This window comes from Lycium barbarum, chromosome 3, assembly GCF_019175385.1.
Source record: "Lycium barbarum isolate Lr01 chromosome 3, ASM1917538v2, whole genome shotgun sequence".
Lineage (NCBI taxonomy): Eukaryota > Viridiplantae > Streptophyta > Magnoliopsida > Solanales > Solanaceae > Lycium > Lycium barbarum.
In genome coordinates, this window is record NC_083339.1 from 104,102,888 (window position 1) to 104,115,161 (window position 12,274).

A 12,274-nucleotide genomic window follows, 5' to 3' on the forward strand; every position below is an offset into this window, starting at 1 on the left:
AGACAGAATTTAATACTTAGTTCCTAATTTACTATGATATGATCACATATCAATGCATTTCCCAAAATATTGCATTTATTATATTTAAAGGGTTTGTCATTATATTTTTGACTTCTTAATAAACGTGTCAAGTCAATACATGACAAGTAAAAATTGACGGTAGCAGAGACAAATTTTACCATGGTTGAGGCACAACCAACAAAAGGTGTGTGAGGGTCCATTATATTTTTGCCACATGGATATGTGGGCCCATTTATATATTTAAAGCTATAAAATAAAGCTGAAGAGAAAGTGAAGTTCTGAACTGAATTAAAGTGGATTGTTGGGTCCACAAAAAATTGAGTTAATAAATTATAGAAAGTTCATTGAAAGTAAGTGGATTGTGGGGTCCACTTTTTTAGGTCTTCTTCAATGCTCAATTGTACCAAAGTCAACATATGGACGTTTCTCTTGTTCAACAAAACTTGTTTTTCCCCTTGAAGTTCTAAACCAAAGTTCTATTCGTTCTATTCTAAATAGATCTATAAAAAATCACATGTTCAACTATTAAATTAAATATACAATTTCTTTGAATTGGTGTTCAAATCTTTGTTGACAACTTGGGGTCGTGCTAGTGCTAAGGAAAAAATATCGACATCCTTGTTGATGCTGAAAAAGAATCAAAAAATTGGTGTTCAAATTTGATTCTTCCTCTCTAAATCTGGCTCAAGTACTTGGATTTTCTACTACAATTTTAATTTACCCATGCTTTTAAGGTATGCATTTTTCTTCTACTGCTATTTTCATTTCCCCTCAAAATCGCTAATTTCTTTCTATATTATCACATAATTAAGAAAAAAAAAAAAGAATATTAATGCTTGACGGAATTTAGATTTCTATGAAACTACTTTGCATGTTATTATCGAATACAAAAGTTTACTAGTCAAACTAATTTTTACTGCTATGTTATAGATATATTGTTTAAAAAATAAATTCTGCAGTAGAATATTCTTCAGAGTGAATTCCTTTCCCACTGATACCAACATTTCTTTGTGCATTGTTTGAGCCTTGATTGTAAATTCAAGCTTCAGATTGCAAACTCAAGTTTTGAGTTAAAAGTTGGGTGAAATTATTTGTGAATCTCCTTGTAACTGCAGGTTTAAATTTTAAAAGAAAAAACAAATCAAGATTAATAATAAATGAATAGAATAACAAAACAATGACAAAAAATGTTTAATGTGATGAAGAAGGATTAAACCTCAAAATTTAGTCCCATGGATTCAGGTTGCATTGTTGCATTGAATTTGATTGTGTGCCAAAAGTCACTGCCATAGTATTCAAAGATTGATGCTCAAGTGGTAGTGCTGCTCTATTTTTCAATGCCTTCTGTGAATTTCTTTTCTTCTTTTGCTCAATTTTTGGCTTCATTCCCCTATGCCCATTTCACTTGCCTTTTTTTTTAATCGGATCCAAAAGTCGATCCTACACCCTATAAAAGGATCAGTAGATGAACTGAACTTATCTATCTTTCTCACGATCTTCAACATATACTTCACTTTGATGTTTAATAATCTAAATGTTTGCTTGATAAAAATGCTTTGTAACAATTTCCTCGGAATCCACGTCATGTGCAGCCAAAGTCATAACAGTAAATGACTCCTTCATTAAATCATTTAAGCGAATTGCCCTATAGGGATTTAATGTTTCCTTCTTTTAATGTACTCCTCAAACCCAACCCCATGCTTAGCATTCTTAGTCCATCTCTTCAAAATGTATTTCTCAGGAACACAAGAAAAAATTAAATCAAAGAATAAAACATGTACTGCATGACGACACAGACAACCCATGAATTCAAACATTTGACAATAACAAAAAATAGAATTGTTAAGAGAATTAAACTGGATAGTTTCTATTTTTCCACTTTAAACCTTTAAATTTGTATACTTAGTACAAGTCCCATTAGTTCCAAATTGGTCACCTTTTTGGTTGTTCCTTGCAAAAATTCATAGTGCAACCTAGATATACTATTTCACCAAAAGAAGTTGCACAATCTGTCATCTTTATCAACTTTACAAGAATAAAAGCAATTTGAGTGTTCCAATTGCAAATGCATAAAATAATTTATCAAAGTTTGAGCATCTCCACTACTAATCATGTTTCAATTACGTGCTTGTACGAAGTTATAAGCATCTTATTCAATAAACCATATATTATCAATTCCACCTGCTTCATTTTGAAAGTATCGAACAATCTTTTTTGTGTGAATACCCGCATCAACCTTAGAACCAAGAATGTTTTTAGTAGCTCTTATAAGCTTTAGACCATATTGTATGAAATGTCTCAAATTAGCTTCTATCATGGTATGACCATGAACATCACTAAATTCACATACTTCTCATATCCCATTTTAAATTTTAAATTTTAAATTTTATACGAGTCAAACAACCACATTTATATTCGAATCTTTATCGCTTCCTTTCTTGAAAAGGGGAAAGCTTATTAGACTTTCCTTCACAAGAACAAAGAAATAAGCGCCTTGCCATTTCTTTATTTATGTTATAAGTTGTTGCACCTTTTCGAATACCAAAACCTTTTGCCATAACATATGTATTGTATGCATTATATGATTCCTTTTCTGAACCAAATTTCATACCGATCTCAAAGACAAAGTTCTCATAATGTTGTGATCTACAATAATAGTTTTAAGATTATAAGTATCAAACACAAGGCCTAGGTAACCTAGAAATAAAATTTATTTAATAAAGGAATATGAGTTTCCAACTGAATGTATTGTTATTATTACATAGTGTTGAACATTGATGTAGAAGAAGAAGAAGAAAGAGAAATAAATAAATTTAGATAAGGCAAGAAGAAAGTACAAAAAATGAATTTATTGTTCTACACTTTAATATTTATTTTTGGTTTCTTTTTCGTTAACTTTCAGGTATCACTGCTATTTTAGGAGTTAATTTTCTAATAGAATTTAATGTTATGACAAAATTCAGTTGTGGTTTTCAACTAGATTGTTATTTATTTGATTATTTTATTTTTATGTTACTGTTTATTTAGTGATATGAGTTTAAATTAGTATACCTAAACTAAAATCTTAGGCCTATGGCAGTGAGGACCTATTTATTTTATCATCAAATTTATTTAAAAGGGGAGTCTGGAGTAAAACAGCCTCATAATTTTAAGATTAATCTATAGGTAGGTTCAAGGAAGTCAGACATCACAAGAGGGTCTGCCAACCAAAAGAGTTTAAACAAATAACTTCTTCTTCTGGAGAGATCTTTAAAGATAATTAGGGAAAGTGGTTATTAGGCAACTCAATAGAATGAAACCTACTTCAAGGCTTATTATAGAATTGTAGAGATCAAGCAAGCATAAAATATCACAAACTAAATGAATTGAAGCGGTAGAAGTGGAAACAAGTTGCTTGATGACTATCAAGCTTAGTAATGAAGAGGACATACAACATTATCCGCTCAGACCTATTATTTAATATTATTGATATATGTTGCAGGCCAACATAGCTACAATTAGACATGTTTGGATGGAGGCAAAATAGTGTGCCCATCTTCTAGCAAATGAAGAACAACCATGAAGAGACTTTGATACAAAAGAGGAATCTAGAATTTCTTTCGTACCCATGTACAAACTAAAAAAAAAAGTCAAGTGGGAATTGATCTCTGTTACTCAAAGGTAAATAACTTAGCATCAACAAGTGCATTATTCAACTTTTTTGGAGCATGGTGACCAACAGATAAAATTAGATCAATTTTAGAAAATATGTACATAAATACATAATTTTGCGGAAGACAATGTGTTCACGTGCACCATATGTTTGGCAGTAAACATGCTCCTGATTGAGACTATGGAGTAATGCTTTTAGGGATATGTAATTTTTTTTGCTAGCGAACTTAAGCCATGTTGCTTATGAACTATTTTCAGATCTTTCTTTAATTGTTTTATTGTACCAAATAAATTAAATTAGTTTACTATTATTAGTAAAGGATGCAAATATTGGAAAAAGAAGAAAAATAAATAAAGAAAAACATAAGAAACATTAATTTTATAAAATGAATATAAAACGCTACTCTATATGTGTAACGACCCAACGGGGTCGTTATAAGTATTTGTTCCTTTTCTCCGAATTACCCCTCGTTTAGATTTGCAGCGGTTGCATTTTACGTGCAGGATGAGCGGGTAAGAGAGATCTATAGCCGAGTTGGAAAGAAATAAATCAATTAAGGATTTTCTAACTAGATGCCTCGCACCTGCGTTTGGTAGGATGCGTCTACGAGAACTCGTTCGTGTAGGCAAGTAACTTGACGGATTAATGAATCCGTATCTGCAGAATACTTTCCACAGAGACGACATGGCGTAGGCGGACTGTGGCCCGTAGAAGAGGAGATCGCTGAACAGATCAGATATATATTTCCCCATTTCAGAATTAGACCTCATTTTCACCCCAAAATGTTCCTGGAGCTGGTTTTAGTGTGATTCCAGAGACTACCATGGTTTTGGCTTGGGTTAGAATCTACCCCTTACATCATTTCTCCTTCTTAATCTTTACCACTTCCATTTGTTAAATCTAAGTTAGGTTTTGGGTTTGGGGAAAAAATCCTTTTGGCTTGGAAAATCCTAGGTGGACAGGATGTTGTTCTTATTTTTAAATCATGATTTTTTTGAAAGGATTTCATAGCTTTTACGCTTAGTCTTGATGTTTTCAAACTCAAATCCCACTTCTCGAATGGATTTTCAAATGGGTGAACTTTTGGGTTTTGCTTGAACTTTAGGGATTTTAGTAGGTTAGAGGATTTGAAAGCTCATTTGGGGTTAGATACGTATGAAACTTAGGTTGTGATCATTGGAGCTTCTAGTAGACTAATATTGCATAAAGGTTTCAATTTTGCCCTTGTGGGCCTGGGGACGTCTTCTTAAATCATTTGAGTCCTTCTAGGGGTATGGTTGCTTGGGTATTCATAGTACCGGTTGCTAATGATGAATGTTTATTTGACTAGACTTTGTTCATTCAGATGCGTTCCTAGGAGGGAAGGAGCTCAAGGATGGATGGTTCGTGGCCCCTGTTCGGTCTACTTTAGCATAGACTCCGATTAGTAAAGCATATAGATAGATAGTTGTTGACGGAAAATCATGATAGGCCTTCGGGCATCGCGTGGAGGTTGATTCCAATTAGGTTGGTTCCGTCAACTATTATGTGGGCTTGTCGCCATACTTATATTTGATTGTGTTTAGAACTGATGTATATATATGCTGGGATAAGCTCTTATGAATCCTGAATAGGGTAGTAATATGTGTTGGTTCCATTTAACATATTGGGTTGTGGTTGTAAATATTCACCTGACGTATGCATAGGAAGGATGTGGTACAAGGATGTGTGATCAAGTTCTGTATTCTTGTCATGTGTTATGGATTTCATGTTGGGAATTGTGATGAGTGTCTACATGTTAATTTACTATCCGGCCCTGGATTATCTCCCATTTTCCCTGCTATTGTGCTGTGATTGAATTGATTTCATTCACGCCATTGCATCTCATCTCATTATTTCATAATATAACTGTGGTTCTGTTTTGATTATAAAACTGGTAATGATGAATAGTGAGAGAGTGTAGCCACTGAAGTCTTTGTCGGAGAGTGTAAAAGTGAGATGAGAGAGTCTGAGATCCTATCTTTACCGGAGTGGAATGTGTGACCGTGATCCGAGGAATATACTGGAGCGGTGAGAGTGCTCGTATCCGAGGTCATTTGCCAGAACGAGATGTAAACGGACTTTGAGGGTTCCCCATGGTCATGGCTATGAGACTTGGTTCTTAGCATGTGTGTATGGTACGGAGAGGAGGCCTGGATGGCATTGTATGGCATATCATTACATTTCATTTCACATCATTGCATCTCATTTATTATTGATTCTTGTGTGTAATATTGATTTGTGGCTTGTAGTAAGGACTCTGTATTATTTGGCAGACCTGTGGGTTAGATGGCTCCACTTAGACCTATAACTTGGGGTTGGCGGGGTTTATAATCATTATTGATGTTGAGTGTCTGTATGAACTGCTTATATTCTCTATCTGTCAATTACTGTTTGTTATATATGTGAACGAATAGTTGTCGGCCTATGATACCTACAAGTGTATGTGTTGGCATTCTTGCTACACCTTTTTTCAGGGAATAGAGTTGTTCCAGGTTGATGTTCGAGATATCGGGGCAGATTGTGAGGATTTCACAGAGACGTTCGGGGTGAGCCATTAGCTGGTTTTTCTTTCTAAAGTCTCCTCATATGAACTCTGTCTATTCTACCCTTACGAACAGTATTTACCTACTTTTGCAGTCTATATGTTATTTCAATTCTTGTAATTCATTATAGAAGCTCTTGTACCGTGGTAGACCAGATTTAGGGAAAATTATTTATGAAAGTCTTGTTTCTTCACTTGTATATGTCATTATGATTCTAGTTATGCTTCTACATACTTAAATTCCGCACTTGTTTTCTAAATGAGGTTATAGATTTTGGGAATGGTACGCCTACCAGGGGGTTGGTGTAGGTGCCATCATGGCCGTGACTTGGGTCATCATAAGCTGGTGTCAGAGCCCTAGATTATCGGTCTCACGAGTACAAGGGCAATGTCTAGTTGAGTCTCGTGGAATGGTATGTAGATGTTTGTACCCATCCGCGAGAGGCTATAAGACATTTAGGGAACTTCTATTCTTTCACTCTTATTATGCCACTTCATTTAAATTGGTATCTGGTCGATTCAAATTGGTATCTGGTTGATTCAAATTGGTATCTAGTAGATTCCAATTGGTATTTTGTTGTAGTGTGTTTTAAGAGCGATGTCGGATTTGTGTTGGGAAGAGTTTTTTATGAGTTTCAGGTGTCTCGTGGAGGTTTAGACTTAGCAGATTTTTCCTATTCATTCAGGCCTCCCGCATCCGCAAGAGGAAATTGTCGCATCTGCGTAGCTGCATCTGCACAAGATGGCTATAGATGCGAAGCGATATCGTGGGATAAGGACCGTGTCTACGTGGCATTGCCTGCGGGTGCGAGGCCGTATTTGCGGAGTCATGTCCGCATAAACGAACCCGAACCAATTGGTCAAAGTTTGCATGTACGAACGGAATCACGCTGAATCGGATTCGCACCTGCGAAGATGGGTTTCGTATCCGCGAAACTATTGGCAGAAACCAGTGAGGTTTTTTCCCAAACTCGAAACCTGTTTTGACATTATTCCAAATACCAAATTCATTCAAACCAAACTTCAGCACAATTACCAAGACCAATGAGGGCACAAGTCTACACATGTTACGACCTAGCTCATCAAGTATCTCATCAAATATCATCAATATCTCAACAATGTATCATGAAAATGAGAGTGCATGTGTCACGACCCAACCGGAGGGCCATGATGGGTACCCAGAGCTAACCTACCGCGCACCCCTCATCATACTTTTATGATCATATCTAGGTGAGCCTCATAGCTGACTCATAATTACCATGTCTCCATAACACAAGTTCCATTGGACTAAGAACTTTCATATAAACATCGTTAACTATGCCCGTACATACACAAGCCGACAAGGCTATCAAAATGATATACAAAATATGAGCCCACAAAGCTGAGAGATATCTAGCTATACACATCTATCTACTAGCCTCTACGAAGAGTATGCACTATCATAAAGACGGGACAGGACCCCGCCATGCCCATGTATGTGCAGAAAAGAACAAATACTAACTATTGCAACTCCGGATCAAATGGAGCTTTTCCGTATAATCTCTGAGGAGGCAGCCTAAGGGTCAAGTCTGTCTCCCTGTCTACCTGCGGGCATGAACGCAACGTCCACAAACAAAAGGACGTTAGTACGAACATTGTACTGAGTATGTAAGGAATGAATAGTAACATAATAAAAACATGAGGAACAACATAACATAAATGAATCATGTGTACCTCATAAGACATTCATCATGCTTACTCAACCTTTCACTAAAGAAAACATTCCATACATGTACATATAATGATACCATACCCGACCATATAGGTTTGGTGTAATCCATACCCGGCTATGACAAGGCTCGCTGTCATCCACACACGGCCATGACAAGGCTCGGTGGCATCCGTACCCAACTGCAGTGGTGTGCGCACAATAGATATCATACTCGGCCTTATAGGCTCGGTGTCACAAGATAGCTTCATACATTTATGACATACATAAGTATCTGAGAGAAACATTACAACACTATCGGGGTGACATAAAGTCGGTAACCCCCGATTTCTATTATTAAATCACCATCTTCATTATCATCATCACTATTATCATCATCACTATGAGGAGCTTTTGCCAAAGTATTTCAAGAATATTGTAAGTTATGAACTTCTAGCATCTTTAGGATTAGGACATTGTGAATATCTTAGATGGCATCTCTAGAATTGAACTCATCATCATAATCGTTACCATTATCAACACAAGGAACATTGTCACAATATCATGAGAATTTCGAGAATCATGGGCTTATAGCATTTATGAGAATAGGAATATTGTGGATATCAAGCATCGGTTCATAATAAGGAAATCACGCCTTTAGAAAGAAGGTTCAACCTTACATGCCTTTACGTCTTCTTAACTACTTAATGTTCTTCTCGCAAACCCCGAAAACTCTACACTCAAGAGAATTTATACTAAGGTCAAGTCATTGAAAACATGCTTAAGTTCAAATTAGAGCAACTAAAAGGCTAACGACATTTGGGCAGCACTTCCCCTATTTCATCAACTTCCACCATATGGCAAAACAACTCCCAAACAACATTAACAACATCCATCATATCATAATCAAGGAATTTTATTCAATTTAATCTCAAATTTAACCAAAATCCCCTTTGCGAGTTCACCTCATAGTCATCTTCTTCATTACAACACTCATGGCTTCTCCAATTTAATTTTTTTCCTTTCTTAGGGGTACTAAACATTTACATAAACTCAACCATAAGAATAGTATGGAGAAAATACCTTGTAGTAGTAGAATTTCACCTTACTCGACTCTCTTTTGAAGATAAATTTCACAACAACTTGGAAAGGAAGCAAGAACCATCACTCTCCATGGATTTACCTTGAAGTTTTGATGTTGATTCTCTCTTTGGATGATATGGAAAGGTGTGGAGTGTTAGGGAACATTCAATAGCTCTCAAGAAGTCTCTAGAAATGTAGGAAAATAAGTGTGGAAGGATGGAATGAAAATGAGGTCCTTGGGGATTTAAAAAATGGCAAAACTCGCTCCCCGGCTCAATTGACGGTGAGTATGCGGCCTAGCACACTAAGTGTGCGGCCGCACACTCATTCCACCACTTGGGGTGGTGTTGTCCAGTGATTACACCCAAAATGGGGAGTTGGCGGTCAATATGCGGCTCAACACACTCAATGTGAGACCGCACACTGCCCCATTTTCCCCGTTTTCGCCAAATCGCGTTCTTTTCGATTCGTTTGACCTCCAATCCTTATGGAACCTCCTTGGAACTTTCGATTCCCCATTTTCCCCAAAATCGCGTTCTTTTCGATCTGTCTCAATAGCATTCTCTGATGGATCTGTCTCATAAGAAGGACTTACTCTGGAAGCCCCTGAATCATCTGTTTTCTTTCCTATAGAAGCCATCTCACAGCTACAAAAACGATCAGGGTAGGACTAGAAATCTCATACCCTGCAGCTTGACGCTATCGCACGATCTAGAATAGAAAGAAAGGTCGGTCCATCCTACTTTTTTCTTCCTCTGTCTTTAACAGATTCCTCTTATTCTGATTATACACATCATACATATTGGACTTTTGTCACTTACCGTTCTTTTTGTTTTGTTGATCAATCTTAGCTCCTTGTTATTACCTTAGTCTTGTTTTCCTCCTTTTTATACGTCGCACTTCCTTCGTGTCAATTCTTTCGAGGGTTAATTCTTTTATTTCGTCTGATTTCTACAACTATTAAATCATAGGGTAGATGCCCTTATCATAATGTTCCTTACCGTAATTTCACTGAGACACATAAATAGTCTTACGCATTAGTCACTCTCACCAATATAGCTTATGACTAATCCATGTTTCCCTTACCGCATTGTCCATAACTTGCCACTTCGTAATCTACTGTTTCTTAATGATCTTTTTCTTGGGACATTGCCGCATGGCTCGCCTGGGATGTAATTCCATTTGTTACCATCTTAATATGTACATAAGATTAGTCCACTGGTCATTCAATATCATACCTTATTCTCTTCCTTGTCTCACTTCTCATTCTTTTGCTAAAGTGATTTCGTTAGTAGTGAAATAACCATAGGTGCAATCAAAATGCCCTTGACTTTCCTTTGATAAAATTGTGACCTAAAACTCAACGCTAATCATTCCATAATCCTCTCCGACCAACTCACACTATCATAGGTGTATTCTCTCCTGCTACTCCATTGTATTAGTGACGAGGTAATATGTAGCCTTTTTGGAATCCCTTGGGGAGATGTTGCATAGTATAGACGTAGTCACTTTCTTCTTGGTGCACAAGGTAGTTTACTCATCACATATCCCATATCTCTTTATCAAAATCAAATTAATCACGTGTACGATCCCCCTTAATCATCCCATAACATCCAGTAACATTCATGCTTAGTACCGGGCTATCCACAAAGTGTGATTCTCTCTCGTACTCTGCTCATCAGGTTACTATTACTAGTGGACGTTCTTTTTAATTTCTCCACTCCTACCTTTTTCTTCCTTTGTCTTTGAAAGATTCCTCTTATTCTGATTATACACACCACACATATTGGACTTTTCCCACTTACCGTTCTTTTTGTTTTGTTGATCAATCTTATCTCCTTCTTATTACCTTAGTCTTGCTTTCCTCCTTTCTCTACGTCACATTTCCTTCATGTCAATAATAACAAACTCTTATCGTGTAACCATTCTTGGTAATTAACCTGACTTATAACACAAAACGTAGTTGTAGTCATAAGTTCAAAAAACTACCAAGCAAGGAGCTTCAGTATACATATTATTTTTCGTCTATTATTTCGAGGCATCGATAAAGGCGGTGGGGCTGGCCCATGATAACTTAAAAGCTTCCCCCCTTAATCGTCGGGTGAAATCTAACTTGTCAATCTATATCAGTATTACATGCGTATGCATATACATATATATATCAGGTCTATTCCATCGTTGAGCCTTTCGTAGACATACAAATGTTAGTCTACCTTTTTCCGATTTACAAACTTCTTCTAGGTTGCTCGTCCCTTTAATTCTCTTAATTGCATAAAATTTCCTTCAACTCCAAACACATCATTTTCGCTTCACATTCTTATATCCCATCCTCTCTCATCTGCCATAGTATTTTATCATTTCCCTTTCTTTCTTTTTTTCTAATGCTTATCTATTAAACTTATTCCATAACTATCTGTCAATTCCAGCTCTAATTACTTCACACTATACTCTCACCACCCCCCTCCCCTCTTTTTCATAATAATTCCACTTAAAGGTTTTCCACAATTCCTCTTAAGTCCTCAGGAAATTTTGACAGGGTTTCTTCTATAATTGTAACAATCCCAGATCTACACAACCCAAAAAATACCTCCCATGCCTTACAAGGCCATATATATATATAAACACATATGATATGCAACTCAACCACACAGGGCTGATTACTACAAAAGAATGCAAAATAATAAAGCTCGCCTCATGAATCGTATCTGAACACCCTTTCTTAAAATTCCATCCTTCCCTTCTAAATCTCTTCATCAATCGACCCCTTTCAAAGAGGTTTACGTACTCATAATTCATGCATTTCCCTTGTTTTCTTTTCTTTGACACTTTATAAATAAATATATATTTACTATTACAATTAATACTCACATTACATTATTTAGCGATAAACTTTACTTCCTTATATAGTCACTCACATTCTGAGGTTCCACAACAGAAACGCTTACCTTGGACCTACTTGGGAACTCTGATTCAATACAAATCGGTCCAACGGTAGTTGGGGAAGTTCTTCTTTTGGATGCCCCTCCCCAGGATGCTCCGTGGCGCCCACACCTTCCACAAATGTACCAATTATACTGACTCTCCCTGATTTACCACTATTCTCATTTGACCCTCGTTCTGAGGTTACTACCGATATGGGTTTACGCAAATGGTCATCTCCCAATACTTGCCTATCCTTCACCTGTTCGGTTAGTTCCTCCTGAATCTTAGACGGGTATGTCTCTATAGAGGACATAACTTCCGATGGATCTGTCTCAATAGGATTCTT

The 12,274-nt window shown here is 36.5% G+C and overlaps 1 protein-coding gene across 2 annotated transcripts in view; it reads left to right on the top strand.

Moving 5' to 3' along the window:
• Nucleotides 1-435: 435 nt before the first annotated feature.
• Nucleotides 436-12,274, top strand: part of LOC132631675 (uncharacterized protein At3g06530-like) — a 44,708-nt gene continuing 32,869 nt past the window's right edge. For both annotated transcript variants that reach the window (XR_009578991.1, XM_060347342.1), the window contains exons 1-2: nucleotides 436-755; nucleotides 6,169-6,240. The gene's annotated coding sequence lies outside the window, so the exon portion shown is untranslated. The remainder of the gene's footprint in view (nucleotides 756-6,168; nucleotides 6,241-12,274) is intronic.